General features: G+C 41.9%; 1 protein-coding gene across 6 annotated transcripts in view; it reads left to right on the forward strand.

The window, feature by feature from the left end:
- The first annotated feature begins 269 nt into the window (after positions 1 to 269).
- The window catches only part of gatad2ab (GATA zinc finger domain containing 2Ab), a 33,786-nt gene continuing 14,363 nt past the window's right edge, over positions 270 to 19,692 (forward strand). For 4 of the 6 annotated variants that reach the window (XM_071345042.1, XM_071345045.1, XM_071345046.1 and 1 more), the window contains exon 1: positions 304 to 496. The gene's annotated coding sequence lies outside the window, so the exon portion shown is untranslated. Of the gene's footprint in view, positions 497 to 19,692 lie in introns of all 6 variants that reach the window. The other 2 variants (XM_071345044.1, XM_071345043.1) reach the window with 2 other exon arrangements.

Genomic DNA, 19,692 nt, shown 5'->3' on the forward strand with positions numbered 1-19,692 from the left:
CCATGATGACATTAAGAAATATTTACAGATCAATAACCGTTTTCAATGACTATCTATTGGCCTATGCTTTTACATTTTTTTCTCATAGTTACTGCTTATATAATTATTTTCTCAGACAATCATTTAATTGTTTTATGACAAAACAGCAGTGTGGTGTAGACTGTGATGGCAACTATAGTATTCAAAACTAGATGGGGGGGCTAAACATTGCAATGACGAGACAGAGGATGCAACTGAAAACGGTGGACTTTTTACATGTATGATATGATCAGTGGTCCTAATGTGTGCTGACTCGGTTGCCCCTTGTGTGACCACATGATAGTGAAGTGACGCCTTGTTCCATGTGTGAGAGCAGCTCATTATTTGGCAACCGGTCAGAGTGGCAGCGGGCAGGGCTGAAGAGGGGATCCCCGGGATTTATTCTTTTTGTACATCGAATTACGGGTGTAAATTGTCTGTCAAAACAAGTGAAAAGCAAAAGGGACACCTCTTCTCCGTAAGTTAAAATATAATTTCAGTTGATGGTTAAAAGTAATATTGATTTTGAATTTAATTAAGTCGACAACTTGAAGTTTTTTTTCTAGTCGTTAGCTATCATAGCTACCTAGCTAGCTGGCTTACTGCTGAGTGAGTGCTAGGTAATGGTTTGTGTGTGCCTCGCTAGCTGTAATTAGCTAGCCACACACACCTACCTAGCGACTGCCAAGAACACACCGCCTCAAAAGTCAAAGAATGCATGTAAACTTGTACCAGTTGATGTTTAAAAAGTCGGAGACAAGTATTTTCTTTACAACATCCATTCAAGCAGCCTAAAAACTAACATTTTAGTTTCGACTCTCACACATCGATTGTTTGTGACCGAATCCGGAGTGTCTGTCTCTGTCTGCAAGTGTCCGAGGCCGGGAGTTCGTTAGCCAGCCAGGAGAGTGGATTTGGTGTCCGAATTTAGTCAATCCCTATAGTCATTGGGTCAATCTCACCACTTGCTGGTTTAACATACGAATAATTCTATATTGTAATAAGAAATGTAACCCATACGATGTCAGGACGTTTTCAATTTTCATCACCGTATGAATCCAATGGCAGTTATGCTAACTCGATAGCTTGCTAGCCCACGACATGGCTTTATGTTACTACGTTAGCTAGTCAGTTGGACTGTGGGAGACAGGTTGTTGTTACTGAGCGACAAAAAAAGTTTTGGGTTTTTACTTTATCACTAAATAACAAATTACATTAAATAATTGTATATGTTAGTTGCAGCACATTTAAGAAGCCGGCATTCTCTTATAATTGCTTTGAGTGGTTTTTATTTTGATGGGAAATTGGAGGCGTACGTAATGGTGGACGATGGTAGTGTCCCTTGGTGTGAGACCCCACATGACTGCCTTAATCAGAAAGACCCCATTTGCCATTTTACCTAAATAGTTGTTTGGACTTTATTTCCTTTCAGCAATAAAGTTCTGCGCAAGGCAAGCTATTTGCTCAAGTCCTGAGACGACTCATTGCCTGGTAGTTCTAATGGCAGCCTTTTTCAAACCTCTCATTGAGGACCACAGAACTAGCACACCTGATTCAACTTGTCAACTAATCATCAGGCCCTTGACTAATTGAATCAGGTATGCTGGTTCAGGGCTACACCAAAATGGCCAAGGTGCATAAAGATGGAGGAATTCAGATATGATGTCATTGTTTTAGCACTACCACAGAGTTGTTAAACTACTGCGTGCAACATGGTTCAATATGCAAATAAATTACTTTATTGAAGTCTTGAAATTAGTATTGTGATCAAGTTAACTGCTAATGCAGATACAAAAAAAAGAGTAATAGCGAACACTGTATAATATGGCAAATTTAGCGAATGAGGCATTTGTGGTAAGTACATGGGGGCCGTCATCTTTATTCTTGTCCGCCATTGTGAAATGTCTGGGTGTCCCAGAGGAGAGGTTTGAAAAAGGCTGGTCTAAGGTATTTATGTATATTATGCCAATGTATTACATTGCACTCCATGGCCTTGTGGACATTTTTGAAAGTGCTCTTTTTTCCAGATGTAATTGCCTCTGTGGGGGTCAATAGCCTCCAGATTAGGTACCATAGCAGTGCACATTCCCCCTCCTGCCAAGCGGCCTCCATAGAGACTGGGCACCCTTGGCTAGTGGCGGGAGACATGTCACTTTGCATCTTGTGACGGGCCATAGAGCTGCCCGAGAAGCGGTGTCCCTTGTGAAAAACCCTTTAAAGAATGATGCGATCAGACAAGCATGACTCGGCTGACTTGACATCCACGGGTGCTGCATCAGGGTAGAACTTTAGAGCTAACTACTAGACCACATTGGGGAAGAAAAGTTTAAATGAGTAAAGGTTAGATTTAGTTTATTTTTTATTTTTACCCCTCCATCTACACAGTCCTCAGCTTTTCGAACTCCTGGATTTAAGATAAGCTTTTCAAAATGGAATTTAGGTATTGTGGATCAGTAGCCAATTTCTTTACAGCCATCATTAGAGAAATGAAGCTGCATTGAGCTTGATTAGAGGACTGGATTGCACTACAGGCCGCTACCAATGCCTCAAATGGGTGATGACTTTCACTTTCATTACAAGTCAGTGTGTCTGTCTGCCAGAATTCAGTGTTACCACAAAGTAACAGAATTTCTGTTTCAGTGTGACTGAATTGTTTTGTGGTGACTTTCTGAAGGGACTTTGTCTCATTGCTGTCAGTTGAGCCACCAGATTGGCTTACCTTTTCCCATGAGATTGATGAGCTATGGACACTATCGACCTTGTTATGTCATTTAACCTCCTTGGGTCTGTGGGGGGCTGGTATGGGCCTAGTATGTTCATCCATCGTTTAGAAATGTTACAGAATGCATGGGATAGAAACATTTTGTGTTTAGTGCTAAGTTAGCATCCATTTCAGCACCACAGTTGGCAGAGAGCAAGCTGGGTGTCTGATTTCACAGTGAGATGTCAGCCGCTCTTCAGCTGATGAATGAAAGGAGATTCTCAGATAGAAAAGTGTCTCTGTGTGATAATAAAATGTTCAGCTCTGCATCGGTCTCTTCTAATGCTCCTCAATTTAGAGTTCATTTAGAAGCCTACTGCACTCTATGGAGGGGTGAATATTGTTTCCATCCATCCACATGTCTGGCTGATGTATTGTCATAGCACAACAGGGAACCTTCAAGGACTGCAGTGAGCATTGGAACAGAGTGATTGTTGAACAGGTCGGGCTATGGTCATCTTGAGCGATGAGGTTATAAGGGACAGAGAGATGAATATGGAATGGCAGCCGGTCAGATGAGATGGCTCGCTAGCGTGCTGGTGTCCTCTCTGTTGATATTGCTGGCCAGGGAATTGTACAGCGTCGCAGAGTGGTAAACAGGAAACGCAGGAAGGCGACACGTGGCCCGAGTCAACCAGTCAGAGGCTTCAGTTTCCCTGAGACCAGCTTCCTGACACTATAGGGAGGTAGAGTGGAGGATGGGTTCAGATTAATGTGCTATTACTCGGCTATACAGGGCCAGTGCAGGCATTCAAATCAGGATGTGTAGTACAAGGTAGAGCCAGCCAAAAGATACACATGCTCATATTATCTTCAGAAGACACTTCATTAGCAAATTTAGTGTGCATGTCACGACTCGAGCTCCAGGGAGTGGAGCAAATGCCAAAATGTCCCTATGATATCTCACATGATGTGGCGCTATTCAATAATTGATAAAATATGAATTTTTCATCTCTGTTAACTAATTTTCCAGAGGGGAACACGTCAGGTTGTCTCTTTTCGGATCCGTCCTGTGGTGGTATTGTTGTGTACATTTCTAGGGCATGTCTTGGTGTCATCTTCAGTCGTGTGAGGAGTACAGATCCTGTCCATCCACATGTTTTCCTTTGTACTAAGAGTATAGCGTACCACAGTATGAGTCATAATACCCATAAAACCTAGCAGTTAAACAAGGAAATGGTTCTAATCTTTTCCCACCATTCATTTTTCCCATAGGGGATTTTAGAAACACTTGTTTTGTGTAGGCTTACCCTGGCGTGACGTTTTGATAACTGTGTAAATCTCTCTAGGACAAGGTGACTTATCAATTACTGTACCTCCATTCCACCTCGCAAAGTTTGCATTTCCTTCTCATTTAACTTCTCAAAGTATTGCCATACTGGACTTCGCTGCTGTCGCTTGCTGTTTTTCCAAGTTAAGGATATTGAGATGAGCGAGATGCAACACTCCCCCTTCAACTCGCAACAACAAAGACGAAATATCGGTTCTGCCTCTATGACAACGGGCAGTTTCATCTCGTTATTAGCATTTGAGGTTTGGTCCAACAAATGTGCCACGTGCATAAAAATACACATTTTATATTAGGAATTGGCAACTCATTGTCAAATAAGCATCTTATCCAGCTAGGCCACTTGATTTCAACATCTAAACAAAGTGAACAGGCTATGTTGTTCCAACAGTTGGAGATGGACAGGAGGGTGGATTAATAAATTCTACCTTGTTATCAATCAAATATATCCACTAAATATAAAGATTAGGTGGCTGCTCACTGGCACGTGGGTTTGTGCTTGAGAGATTGTTTGAGACCTGTGTTAATGTTCTATAATGCATCTACCAGAAGTTGGTCATTATAAGGGCATGTGTATTGTGCATGGTTCTGGTTACATTTGTAACCTAAAGGGCATTTTCATAGACATATTTATTGTAACAAAGCAGGTTAAACAATTCTGATAAAATAATTGAATTATTAGTGGGTCTTATGGTTGTGGAAGGCTTATTTAGCCTAGGTATAATTTTACAAGCCCTGATTTTTATTTGATTATTCCTGACAGTTTGAATCTTTATTTTTTATTTAACCTTTATTTAACCAGGTAGGCTAGTTGAGAACAAGTTCTCATTTACAACAATTTATTGAGTTGTGAAATGCAGTGTTGTGACCTTTAGTTGTGCAACAATGTTTATTTAGAGAAAACACAATGTGTGTGAGTGAATCGGCCATAAATTAGAAAGAAATAAAGATTTTGTTTTTGGCCATATCGCCAGCCCTAGTTGGACTTCATGTTGACTCAACTGTGTGTGTGTGTGTCAAGTTGACTATTTCCTCATGTCAGGACCAGAACAGCTCTAGCACTTGAGAAATGCTGTGTTTGTGCTGGATTCCACCCTCATCTGGTAATCCAGAACAGATTAGGACTTTGGTGATCAGGTGAGTATAAATGTGAACGCTGAGCAATGAGCCTTAGTATCAGGAAGAAGTGAGTACTCCACTTCTGGTGCGTCTCAACAGTATATTCCTCTCCTCGACGACTCTGCACTGATTTGACAGGTGAAAGCAACAGGACAGATTTCTACTAAGAAATTGCTTTCACTTGACCTATTATTTCAGATCAGGGAGGAAAGGAGGTTAGGAGAGAAAAGTAGTTTATTGAAATGCCCCCTTTGGCTGTTGATGACTGAGTTGTATACTTAGTGGAGGCCATCATCTCCAACATGGCTGCTCACTCATAGCCCAGGGGTCAACAGGCAGCTAGCTCAATTCAAGCATGGTTCCTCATTGTGTTGTCTTATTGTGAATTCACAAATGAGAGGCTCCTGTCTTTCAACATGGAGCTGTAAAGCTGGTCAGACATCAGCCATTAGGGGTTGACGCTGGTATTCCATAGGGGATTCGGTAGGTAGGCCATAGGGGCTATTCAATAATTATGAAGTGTCTTGTGTGCTATATATTTTATTGAGTTGTGACTTTTTATGGAAACCAAATTACTTTCCTGTCTGCCAACAGTTATCCTTATGTTCTATTTTCACATGAATAATGCGTTGAGTTGTTTTTGCGACATCATACATATCGTCAAACTCCTGACAACTGTTTCAAAATATGATCACAAATACTTCTCAGGAATGCCTCGAAACATTGTCAATCATTTTTCGACTGGGTATATTAAGAGTCGTGGACGAAGAAGCGAGGGCTATGGCATTGCTACATTATTCCAGTTATTCTCCTAACAATAGCTCCCACTGTCTGTTTTAACTGGCCAGCTCTGCCATGGCAACTCTGGAACTCAGTGCGGCAGCCACACGAATACAGCATCAAGGTACTCAGCCAGGAGGGGTACCAAGCATCCAGATGCCCTGCTGGCTGCCTTTGTCGCAAGCATGCCAGCTAGATGTTTGCTGAGCTGACGTTACACTAGTGGAGGTGCTGACTGCGCATCATCTAGCACACCTATAGTGTGTTTGACCGTCACAGCTTTAGAGGGTGTTTAATTAAACATGGCTGCCTGCGTCAACGCTCAGGAGTGGGCTTCCAGGTAGGTAGTAGGACTAGGTCAGATACTGGTTTTGTTGGTAGCTGTTGATGTGGCACAAAAGGAGTGTATTGTCTTTTGTTTGTTGGGATCCCCTCTATCTGTTCAGTGCTGTGGGAGAGAACTCTGCAATTGTCTGCTCAGATTTTGATGTTTTTCTATGGCCACAAGTTTTTTCTTATTTTTTTCCCCCCAAAAGCTATTTCCAACAAAAGTAATCTGGTATGACTCTGTTGGGAATTTCTATGTCGGTATGGCTGTCTATCTTTTTGGGTTTTGTGATGAGCGTTTTGAAGCAATTTCGCTGAAATGGGAGATCACTTGTAGGATATTCAGTGCAGATCAAGTAGCCCCTTTCACCAGGAACACGTGTGGTTAAAAGGTTAAACTCATTATTGGGAAGTTCATCCCAAGCAGCCTTGTTTAGTTAAATTTTTATGTGTTGTGGCAATATACATTACCCTTGTTGGGGATTCAAGGTTTGATGTGAGATCAATGTTACTAAATAACTTGTTTGTCAACTTAACAAATACGTGGAACTTTTGTAGAGTTCCCCTATGGAGTGATTTGATTTAGAATTTGTATTTGGATATTGAATTTGAATAAAATATTTGTTTATTTGTAATGCACAAATTGAATCATTGAATTCCTAAATTGAATGGACATGGCATTGTTTTTAAAATTCAATTTAATTGAATATTCAATATTGATATATTCAGTTTCAATATCGTAGATATTGCATTCATTGTCTGTATCAAGTTTACAAAAGATAATTTCAAGTTGATCAAAATGTAATATATTCAACTTCCCCGACGCATTCAGATTCAGTTTCGGTTATCTAAATTCAGATTCAAAACGAGAGACAACATTCTAGTACTTTGCCAGCCAGGAAAGGTAGGGGAGAAAAGATAGACTTAAATGCTCTATGTGGAAAATTGAAGATTCTGGCTATTTCTGAAGCCAATGTTGCCTGTTGAATTTATTTTCTTCCTATGAATTTGCCTCTAGTGTTTGTGTTTTGGCTATAAGCTAATATGACCCCATTACTGAAAGCTAAGACACTGGAGCATGGACATGCCTTCTGCTGATCTCAGGCTGCGACGGACACGTAAGAAGGGAGTGTCACAAAAAAACACAATTTGGCCACAATAAGATTATAGTTGAATAGCCCTTCTAAAGATAGCCGTTCCAATCCATATTTAATCTTGCGCTTGTAACTGACAGGGTTTGAATCAGGTCTCTTGCATGTCACAAGACTGTGTTAGCCCACTTAGCTAAAGCCTATAGGGATAAGTTCATGTAAAGGACGACACGCTGCTTGCTTGACGGGTACTGCTTCCCCCTGATTCAGCTCATTCGGAGACTCGAACTTAGGACACACGTTGGACACACTGCCTCAAACACACGTGACCACCCTCCTGAAGCATTCCAACCCATCGTAGTATTAAAAATGGCCTTCTTCAATTGCGCCAGGGGCAAGCAACACTTCAGGCTGAGGAGTGAGTTACACAGATCCCCATCTGCTACACTAATATATGTCTTCAAGATCCAGCAATGTTACTCATCAAAATAGTGTGGTTTGGTAATCTGTGCTTATGTGATGAGCAACCTTGCCTGAGACGTGTTAGTTTCAAGTCTCCAGCAAGGGTAGTCATTATAATGGTAATGTGACTGACTGGGTTGACTGTGTTAGCCTGCTGAGCTAAAGCCTAGGCATTGGTCCTGTGACTTGGATGGGTCTCTTCAAGGAGGAGGTCAAAGGGGGATGAAGTGTAACACCGGTGGTTTGGTGACCAACTTTTCTGAGATCCTTCTGCCACAGAACGTGGTGGTGTTTTGCAGTAGGCCTGGTTTTGAGCACAGTCAGTTATATTGGTGCCATGATTTCTGAGTATGAGGTCAAAGGCACTTATTTTTTTTGAAAGAGTAACCTAGCGGGAGACTTGTTAGCCCACTTAGCTAAAGCCCACAGGAAGCTAACACAGTCTTGTGTCATGCAGTAGACCTTGTTCGAACCAAGTCAGTCACAAGAGCAAGATTAAATAGGGAGTGGGAAAGCTATCCTTAGAAGAGCAATGACGGGGCTATTCAATTATATTCTTATGAGAGCCAAATTGTGGTATTTGTTACTCTCAGTTCTAACATATCCTGCTCGGCCTGTGAGCATCATAGAGGGGAAGCCCAAACGGATCAAATCAAATCTAATCTAGACTTGGTGCTCCGGTACTGCTTCCGGTGCGGTAGCAGAGAGAATAGTCTATGACATGGGTGACTGGAGTCTCTGACAAGTTTTTGGGCCTTCCTCTGACACTGCCTAGTATATAGGTCCTGGATGTCAGGAAGCTTGGCCCCAGTCATGTACTGGGCCGTTTACACTACCCTCTGTAGTGTCTTACGGGCAGATGCCGAGCAGTTGCCATACCAGGCGGTGATGTAACCGGTCAGGATGCTCTCTGGTGCAGCTGTGGAACCTTTTGAGGATCTGGGGACCCATGCCAAATCTTTTCAGTCTCCTAAGGGGGAAAAGGTGTTGTCGTGCCCTCTTCACAACTGTCTTGGTGTGTTTGGACCATGATAGTTTGTTGGTGATGTGGACACCAAGGAACTTGAAGCTCTCGACCCGCTCCACTTCAGTCCCGTCGATGTTAATGGGGGCCCGTTTGCCCTCCTTTTCCTATAGTTCATGATCAGCCTCTTTTGTCTTGCTCACATTGAAACGTTAATTGTCCTGGCACCACACTGCCAGGTCTCTGACCTCCTCCCTATAGGCTGTCTCATTGTTGTCGGTGATCAGGCCTACCACTGTTGTCGTCAGCAAACATAATGATGGTGTTGGAGTCGTGCTTGGCCATGCAGTCGTGGGTGAACAGGGAGTACAGGAGGGGACTGAGCACGCACCCTTAAGGGGCCACAGTTTTGAGGATCAGCGTGGCACAGGCCCGTCAGGATGTCCAGGATCCAGTTGCAGAGGGAGGTGTTTAGTCCCAGGGTCCTTAGTTTAGTGATGCGCTTTGTGAGCACTAATGTGTTGAACGCTGAGCTGTAGTCAAGAACAACATTCTCACATAGGTGTTCCTTTTTGTCTAGGTGGGAAAGGGCAATGTGGAGTGCGATTGAGATTGCGTGACCTGTTGGGGCGATATGCGAATTGGAGTGGGTCTAGGGTTTATGGCATGATGATGTGGATGTTGAGCCATGACCAGCCTATCAAAGCACTTCATGGCTAGTGACGCGAGTGCTACGGGATGGTAATCATTTTGGCAGATTACCTTCGCTTTCTTGGGCACAAGGACTATGGTGGTCTGTTTTGAAACAAGCATTACAGACTCGGCCAGGGAGTGGTTGAAAATGTCAGTGAAGACACATGCAGTTGGTCCGCCCATGCTCTGAGTACATGTTCTGGTAATCCGTGTGGCCCTGCGGCTTTGTGAATGTTGACCTGTTTAAAGGTCTTGCTCACATCGGCAACTGAGAGCGTGATCACACAGTCGTCCAGAACATCTGGTGCTCTCATGCATGCTTCAGTGTTGCTTGTCTCGAAGCGAGCATAACAGGCATTTAGCCCGTCTGGTAGGCTTGCGTCACTGGGCAGCTCGCGGTTAGGTTTCCCTTTGTAGTCCGTAATAGTTTTCAAGTCCTGCCATATCCGACGAACGTCAGAGCCGGTGTAGTAGGATTCAATCTTAGTCGCGCGTAAGTTGATTTTTGTCCACCCACAACGGCCGCGATCAGGCCACGGAGTTTGAAATATCAAAACAAACTCTGGGATATAAACATTGGGTTGTTATTTTGCCTGAAATGGACAAGGTCCTCTACTCTGACAATTAATCCACAGATAAAACTGTAAACGGAATACATTTCTAGTCATCTCTCCTCGTTCCTTCATGCTTCTTCCCTTGGACTTTATATGGCGATTGGCAACCAACTTTAAGGTGCATTACCACAACCGACTTGTTTGAACCTCAGTTCAGCTTTCAATCACCCACGTGGGTATATGTTCCTAAAAACCAATGAGAAGATGGCATGTGGGTATATGCTCCTAAAAACCAGTGAGGAGATGGTTATTTAGTAAGTCCTGCCTCTCCCAAGTTTTAGCGCCTGGCTACGCAGACGCCTGCGAGCAGTGTGAGTGCAATGATTGAATAAAATGTACGTGTATAATTATTTTGCAACGTGTCCGGTCTGGTCAGCACGTTAGACATCGCGCACCAGCAGTTATTGACAAATAGACACACACCCTCGTCTTACCAGATGTAGCTGCTCTGTCCTGCCGAAACACGGAGAAGCCAGCCATCTCTATATTATCCGTGTTCTCATTCAGCAACGTCTCGGTGAAACATAAGATGTTACAGTTAACGTCCAATTGGTTGGATGGTCTTGATCGTAGATCGTCCAGTTTTTTCCCCAATGATTGGGAAAGGCGGATACTTAGTCAGTTGTACAACTGAATGCATTCAACTTGTGTCTTCCGCATTTAACTCAACCCCTCTGAATCATAGAGGTGCGGGGGGCTTCCATAATTGACATCCACGTCATCAGCGCCCAGGGAACAGTGGGTTAACTGCCTTGCCCAGGGGCAGAACGACAGATTTTTACTGTGTTTTTCGGGCAGTATATCTCTCGCGTCGGACTCATTTAAATAAAAAATCTTTGTTCAGTTCATGGTGAGTAATCGCTGTTCTGATGTCCAGACGGTAGCAGCAACATTATGTACAAAATGAGTTACAAACAAAATAGTACAGTTGGTTAGGAGACCGTAAAAACGGCAGCCATCCTCTCCTGCGCCATTATTAATGCTTGAGACAAATTTATAGGAAGAAATAAACATGCCACATTGTCTTCAAAAAAGCGCCAGAAATCACACTGTTCATACTACTTACTAGCTTCGGTTTTATCACAGAGAGCGTTTGAATCTCTGTTCTGTTCTACTTTTCCTGGCTGGCAAAGTACCATAATGTTGTCTCTGGTTTTGGATCTGAATTTAGAGAACTGAATTTCAAAACTGCATCGGGGAAGTTGAATATGAAACTTTTAATAAACTTGAAATTATAGTTTGTTAAGTTGATACACAGACAATGAATGCTATGTATGTATGTGTATATACACTAAATTGAATATTCAATACAATTTAACAGAATGCACTTCATTCAATACAGTTTCAAATCATGTAATACAAGTTATATTTATGAATTCAATGATTTAATATGTGCATTTCAAATTCAATATCCTAATACAAATTCAAAATAATGGTATTCAAATACAATTTCTGTGCCAACAGAAATTGCTCCATATTCCCAGAGGAAAAGGAATCCCTGTTGCTAGATTATATGTACTGTATGATTTTAAAGGAATACTTCGCGATTTTGGCAATGAGGCCCTTCATCTACTTCCCCGAGTCAGATGAACTCATGGATACCATTTTTAAGTCTCTGCATCCAGTAGGAAGGAAGTTCGTGGCAAAATCCCATAGTATCCCTCTAAGGGAATTTGCATCAGGATTCACGAACACCTTATAACAGTGTAGATTTAAAGGGATATTTTATGCAAACATATTTGATTATTTTGTTCATTAGTCCACTGTTGATATGATCCCAAAAAGTTTACTTGTCAGCAGTAAGTTTTCAAGATGTATCATTTTCAGTACAAAGCAAATAGTGTTGCGATGCGTTTTGCGTTATATGATTGGGATAAAATATCCCTTTTTAAGAAGGGTATTTTTCCATATACTAGGGTAGAAATTATTTTTAGGCTATGGATAGCCTGTGCCGAAGAATAACGTTCAAATATTGTTACCAGCATATTGGCTCAAGTAGGCTATGTGCTAGCCTGCAGGGGTGGGCAACTCCAGTCCTCGAGGGCCTGATTTGGTGTCACACTTTTTCTCCATCCCTAGCAAACACAACTGATTAAATCAAATTGCATTCTAAACTGAAGATCATGATTAGGTGATTATTGGAGTCAGGGCTGGGACACCAATTAGGCCCTCAAGGACTGGAATTGCCCACCCCTGTGATGGGGAAGTTCTTTTAAGTTTAGTTAGTCATTGTGCGCTCTGAGTCAGCACAGACCTATAATGCAACCCTTCACTTTGAGTTCTGGAGAATCATAGTCCAGGTAGTTGACCTATTGAGCAGGGTAAACTCAACTTCAACAGTGCTGCCATTCAAATTCATGACTTCAAGCTAAAACGAGTCTAGTCTAGCTGATCAGTTTATCCACTGGCTGTATCATCATGAAGATCACATGGTTAATGGAATCAGAGGTACAGCGGCTGGTATTTCATTCTAATTATGATCTATGAACTAATCTGCTCTTAATGTCCCAATGCATGCTGCGGCTCGATCGGCCTGCATCGTGACTGCAAACACTAATGTAAAGTAGTCCTCTTCCTCTCAGAAACTGGGATTGTGTGTGTGCACGTGCGTATGTTTGAGGGGGGGCAATGTGCTTGGTGTTTGTGATTGAGTCTTTTCCGTACGTGCACATTCCTTTGTGCTCACGTGTAGGGGGCTGGCTGCACCTCTTGGGCTTTGCGCGTGCCGTCGGTCGTCGTCCGGTTGCTAAGGGGAATCCAGGTGGAGCCTCACTCTGGTAGATGCAGGGTTAAAGGCCTCCATTTTGTTAGGTAACACCCTAATGGCCTGATCTGTCAGTTGCGTTAAAATGGCAGGGCTTAACCCTTGGTGTTCAGGAACGAACCAGTAGGGGCACCCTCCAAGCCTCCATGCTGCCACAACCAATGGGAGACGGAGAGTGAGGACGCTGAAGAGGAAAAGTGTTTATCAGTGTACAGTAGATCTATGGCCAGCCACTCTACCCTCCCCCACCACCCAGTCAGCTGGCTCCCTCTCTTTCACTTGTCTTTCTATGCTCTCTCTCTCCCTTTCTCTCTGTTTAGTCTCCATGTACTCAGCTTGGTGGAACCAGATTAAGCAATGTGTTTTTTGTCACAATCAGATATTCCAAAGAAAATGCAGTGGGTTGAAGTTTTACTTTCTCTCTAAATTCATATTAGGAGTTGACGTCATTCTGAACCTAAAACACGATCTGTAGTGCTTAAATTAATAATTAAACAAATGTATTGTGTGTTTTTCATATCTAGGACGATATGTCGATTTTAAAATGTGTATCACAGGGAACAGATGGACACTAATTGCATAGGAAGGAGATTTAATAGCTTTGTGTGCAGCCCATTTATTGGGCAATATTATGTTGTCTCCCTCTCTCACTGGACCCAATAGAGCCCGTTTTAAAAGTGTCAGTGTGCTGTTAATGTTCTAGCTCGCTAAATCCAATCCCTAAGGAAGGTAATTTACATATCAGATAGAAGAGGTTGTTAGCTTGCAGCCTGAGCAAATGGAGCATTTTGATTGATCCTATACCCCTGAAGGACTTCACATGAAAATAGAATGTGCTCACAGGAGAGTCATACCAGGTTCTCCATATTGTTCTAGCCAACTGTGTAATCGATCCATTGTTTATAGCAGGAATAGCTGAAAATGGAATGGGCCTAAACTAATTCAAGTGGTAAATGAGCATGCTTTCTGTTTTTCTAAAACAATAAATGTATTACTATATAACTGGCCAAGAAACACGAGGGCAAAGTCACACTTTAGTAGCCTTGTCAATTCGACCAACTTCTACATGTGGCCTTTGGATTAAAAACCAAATAGTTTGTGTGACCACCTGCCAAAGTGGCTGGTGAAATACATTCAAATCAAATTGTGTTAGTCACATGCGCCGAATACAACAGGTGTAGACCTTAGTGAAATGCTTACTTACGAGCCCCTAACCGACAGTGCAGTTTCAAAAAATACAGATAAGAATAAGAGATAAAAGTAACTAGTAATTAATTAAAGAAGAGCAGTAAAAAAATAACATGTACAGGGGGGTGCCGGTACAGAGTCAATGTGCGGGGGCACCGGTTAGTTGAGGTAGTATGTACATGTAGGTAGAGTTTAATTAAAGTGACTATGCATAGATGACAACAGAGAGTGGCAGTGGGGAGGTGGCGGCGGCAATGTGAATAGTTGAGGTAGCCATTTGACTAGATGTTCAGGAGTCTTATGGCTTGGGGGTAGAAGCTGTTTAAAAGCCTCTTGGACCTAGACTTGGTGCTACAGTACCGCTTGCCATGTGGTATCAGAGAGAACAGTCTATGACTAGGTGGCTGGAGTCTTTGACAATTTTCAGGGCCTTCCTCTGACACCGCCTGGTACAGAGGTCCTAGATGGCAGGAAGCTTGGCCCCAGGGATGTACTGAGCTGTTCGCACTACCCTCTGTAGTGCCTTGCGGTTGGAGGCCGAGCATTTGGCGGGTGTAATTTTCCAACCCTGTTGATAATGGATAGAGTGCAATGTATGAGCATACGTCATTTAGAAACCTGAGGGGACGGTTTGCCTTTAGAATGTGTAGATTAACGCTGTACATTACAAAGCCAGTTATCGAGACCAATTAAAGCATTTGTTTTCTGATACATACTATGTTACCATCACCGTTGCAAACTGATAACACTTTATATCGTGTGATGTGCTGAGAGCATTATTGTATTATTCTGTACATAAATCTGAGACATTCCATTTAGTATGATATGGTATGTATTAATTTATGGATGTCCATCACCCATTTCATATATGTTTTAAGAATTACAATTTATTATGTTACGAATTTGCATTATTTACAGTATGTTATGAATTTTCTTAACGTATTATATTTTACAAATTGTAGCTAGGTGGCTAACGTTAGCTAGCTCACTAACATTAGCTAGTCTAGGGGTTAGGTGAAGGGTTAAGGTTAGAGGAAGGGTTAGCTAACATGCAAAGTAGTAAGTTGCTAATTAGCTAAAATGCTGAAGTTATCCGTGATGAGATTTCAACTTGCAAACCTTTGGGTTGCTAGAAGTTTGCGTTATACGCCAACCCGTCCACCCCGACCAACCACCTTTCTTTTTCCCTTAAGTAACCATCTTCCTTATGTAACCATACGAAACGTAACCTAGCATACCAAATGGAGTGTCTCGAATTTACATATAGAATAATACAAAATGCTCTGAGACCAGGTTGTCTCACTCCACCCCCACTTGAGGCAAACAAACTTTTGGTGTTTTGCTTGCTTGAAATGCATAGCCTACTTCAGTAGCGCCTGTTGATTCCTTTACATTACAGGTGTTGATCGACAGATTGGGGTTATTTGTGAGATGATATTGTCTACCAAATTCCGCTGTATTTTACTGACTCACACTGGAGTTGCCAGATAGTGCCTAATGACACTATCATTGATTCTAGATCCATACTTGGCCCTCTGCCCACAGCAAGAATGATCTCTACTCTATTTCAAACTAAAAATGTTTTTCAGTGTTTTGTACGGGCCATTTTCAAGTAATGAAAGAGAACCTGAACTCGTATTTTCCTGTCTTTTCATGATGAAATGCTTTTGTTTTCTTGAATGGAGGTCACTGACTGAAAGCAAGGCTCAATTCTCACAGCACAGTCTCCTGATTGACACCCTATAGTGAGAGGCAGAAAGAAATGTCATCAATCTGTTCTTGTATGGGCTCTAAGCGCTCTCTTCATTCCACTCCTTCCTGGTACCTTCCTGCCATCACCTGCTTCCAAAGCGCTCTCTCAGCCCCGTGTCAGTGCAGATGACTGGTTGAAGTACTGTTGCCATGTTATTCCCCAGTCAATCCAATCCCTCTTGTGTTACTTTGAATGGCAGTGAATGGATAAACTCTCACTTTCCTACTTGGCCTTTTAGTACATGCGTTTTAGCTGTACTCTACTGCTTATTGCTCTGTCTGTTTTTATTTTCATGTCATCCCAGAGGTTGTCTAATGCAACATCTCCTGATTTCTCACATAATCCAGGTTTCCATCCAACTGTTTTTATGCGAATAAATTACATGTCAAGACAGGCCTAATGGAAACAGCAAATTTGGCGGTAAACGTTCCTAATGTCGACAAAACAAAATACACTAGACAAGGTGGGATATTTTTGTCTGTAAAATTAACTATGCTAGAAATGGCAGTGAAACGCCTTTATTTGCTAATATTGATATAATAACCATCTAGAAGTAAACTTGGAATCGCGTGATCTGTTGTGTGGTCCTCCCACTATGAACTCTGGAAAGCATGCAGTTTTTTAGGTTAAGTTAGGATAAGTTTTTAAAATAAGTTAGGATGATCTTCACACTTCCTTTCCAGTAAACATTGAGAGTCTTATTCTGGTGACATGGTGATTGACGCTTGGCTATCGTTTGACAAATAAAAGTAATCTGGCTCTTTTGTCCATAATAATCTCATCATGTAGGTAGCCTACCCACACTGTATCTGAGAGCTGTTGGCTAGAGAGCACGTGCCAAGACCAGAGTGGGCACATTTTGCTATATAACGCAGACGTTTTGCTATATAACGCAGACATTTTTGTGACAACCATCAGAGTTGAAAATGCGATGGCAACTCATTTGAACTTTTATTCAGTAAATGGGAATTTAACGGAAAGTTATTTTTATGTGCACTACGTTATCACGCACAGCCTTTAGTCAATTTGATGGAAAAACATCTGTGGTGGGAAAATGCACATATTGTTTAATGCAGATTTTTGAATATTTGCATGAAAATCTGTCGCCGATTGGATGGAAACCTAGCTATAGATAGACATTGCTTGGTGAATAGCAAATGAGCTTCAACAGGGTGGTAGGTAGGCGAAGTGTGACGTGACATTTGAGGACGGGCACATAAGTCTCTCAAATGTTGCATCTTCATGATGCCATCCATCTACTATGAGACGAGTCATGCATGCCTGAGCTACAAACAAGAATAGCTCCCTTAGAGATGACTCTACTGGATGTCATCAGCAGGGAGGGAATTGCAGAGGCCATTCTGGCTCCTATGATTCACATGTAGACCTACGTCAAGAGCAGGTAATACTACACTGTGCTGTCCCACTCAGGCCCTGCGGCCATTTTGGGCCCTGCTGGCCCTGCCTGCATTCAGGGAGGACGTTCAGTGACCACCAGTTCCCTCCAGTGTTACTAAGTGTGTTTGTGAATGTATGAGCTCAGGGCATGATAGTAAAGAGCTGTGTGCTCTGTGGTTCATGCATGCTCCACCCCCTTCAGATAGATGCCCTTTGTGCTCATGGATGGGTAGAAACGGGGCACATCTGTCCTTGTTATGTCGCAGTGCTCAGTCCCTCTTAGCGCAACAGTGTTTCCACCCCACCATTTTATAGGCAGGGTCCCTCTTGCCTCCACCTCTCGTGCCCTCCACCTCTCTTGGTTCTGTTATCATTGCTTGAGCTTCCTAAATCTGGCCTCCGTTTGTTTTAGTTAAATGCCCTGCCTTCCTGGAAAATAGGCAGATTTTAGTGAAACACTGAGCAGATGTGGGGGATATTATGAATCACTATAGCTCTGTGGCAATGCAAGGGCTGAGTGGGCGAAAAATGCTGAGCTGACCAGTTTCAGCAGCCTGGCCAACTGGTTCCTCTTAGGGCTGGGCGATATGGCCTAAAAATAATCTATTTATTTTAGATTTTTTCAAATTTATGGCGATTCACAATATATCAAATGTATTATATTGTCTCTAAATAAGCTTTGTTGTACCATTTACAGGTAAAAGACGCTGCATTTCAAACAGTCAGCAACAATCTAATGAAGTCAGGGCTTGTGAAATTATACATAGGCTAAATGGTAAAGTAGTTTAATCTGCTTTTTCTTTGTAATAATCACTGGTCTGGCTTTCAAGTCTATGAAAATACCCTTGTTAGAAATGTTACCAAAACCATGCATCTCGTAGCAGGCATTAGCTGTAGAAAATGAACACAGCTAGGTCTCATAAACAATCTGTCATGCATAATTCCACATGCTAGTGAATAGCCAGATAATCTTTCATATTTAAAGTCTAGCCAACTTGGATATATTTGCTAGCTAACACGGTAGAACAGTTGAATTGTTATGAACGCACCCTTCTGTCCATCCAACTGTTTGAACAGCATGCTAGCCTGTCCACTTTGTTCAGATAGGCCACTTGATTTCAATATCTTATTTCTCAGAATAAGAACGAGGTGCCAATTCCTTATATAATAGTTTATGCTCATTGTACATAAAACACAGACTAGACCGCTAGTATAGGTCTGTGGCTAAACTGCTACATTAATTTTCCAGAATCAATGTTCATTGAGAGTCTGTTTTTAGGGGTCTGCTCTTCACGCAGTTTGAGGAGTTGAGACATAAAGACTATAGTTAGAAAGGTTCAGTTGTCCTCCATTACAGTGAAATGATGTCTGTGTTTCGGTGTCCATGTTCGAGGTCGACCGATTTTATCGGAATGGCAGATTTTTTTTATTTGGGCCGATTTCAAGTTTTCATAACAATCGGTAATTGGCATTTTTGGACGCTGATTACATTGCACTCCACGAGGAGACTGCGTGGCAGGCTGACTACCTGTTACGCGAGTGCAGCAAGGAGCCAAGGTAAGTTGCTAGCTAACATTAAACGTATAAAAAACAATCAATCTTAACATAATCACTAGTTAACTACACATGGTTGATGATATTACTAGTTTATCTTGCTTGTCCTGCGTTGCATATAATCGATGCGGTGCTTGTTAGTTTATCATCGAATCACGGCCTACTTCGCCAAACAGGTGATGATTTAACAAGCGCATTCGCGAAAAAAGCACTGTCGTTGCGCCAATGTGTACCTAACCATAAACATCAATGCCTTTCTTAAAATCAATACACAATTATATATTTTTAAACCTGCATATTTAGTTAATATTGCCTGCTAACACAAATTTCTTTTAACTAGGGAAATTGTGTCACTTCTCTTGCGTTCTGTGCAAGCAGAGTCCGGGTATATGCTGCAGTTTGGGCTGCCTGGCTCGTTGCGAACTGTGTGAAGACCATTTCTTCCTAACAAAGACCGTAATTAATTTGCCAGAATTGTACATAATTATGACATAACATTGAAGGTTGTGCAATGTAACAGCAATATTTAGACTTAGGGATGCCACCCGTTAGATAAAAAAATGAAATGGTTTCGTATTTCACTAAAAGAATAAACGTTTTGTTTTCGAAATGATAGTTTCCGGATTTGACCATATCCCTTTAGCGGGATCATTTTCCTAAACAACCGCTGAATTGCAGGGCGTGAAATATTACTAAAAATATTTATCATGCAATCACAAGTGAAATATACCAAAACACAGCTTAGCTTGTTGTTAATCCACCTATTGTGTCAGATTTTGAAAATATGCTTTGCAGCGAAAGCAATCCAAGCTTTTGTCAGTGTATCAATCAATGCTAGAACAGCTAGCCCCAAATTAGCATGGTCACGAAAGTCAGAAAAGCAATAAAATTAATCGCTTACCTTTGATAATCTTTGGA

Source organism: Salvelinus alpinus, chromosome 16 (assembly GCF_045679555.1).
Source record: "Salvelinus alpinus chromosome 16, SLU_Salpinus.1, whole genome shotgun sequence".
Lineage (NCBI taxonomy): Eukaryota > Metazoa > Chordata > Actinopteri > Salmoniformes > Salmonidae > Salvelinus > Salvelinus alpinus.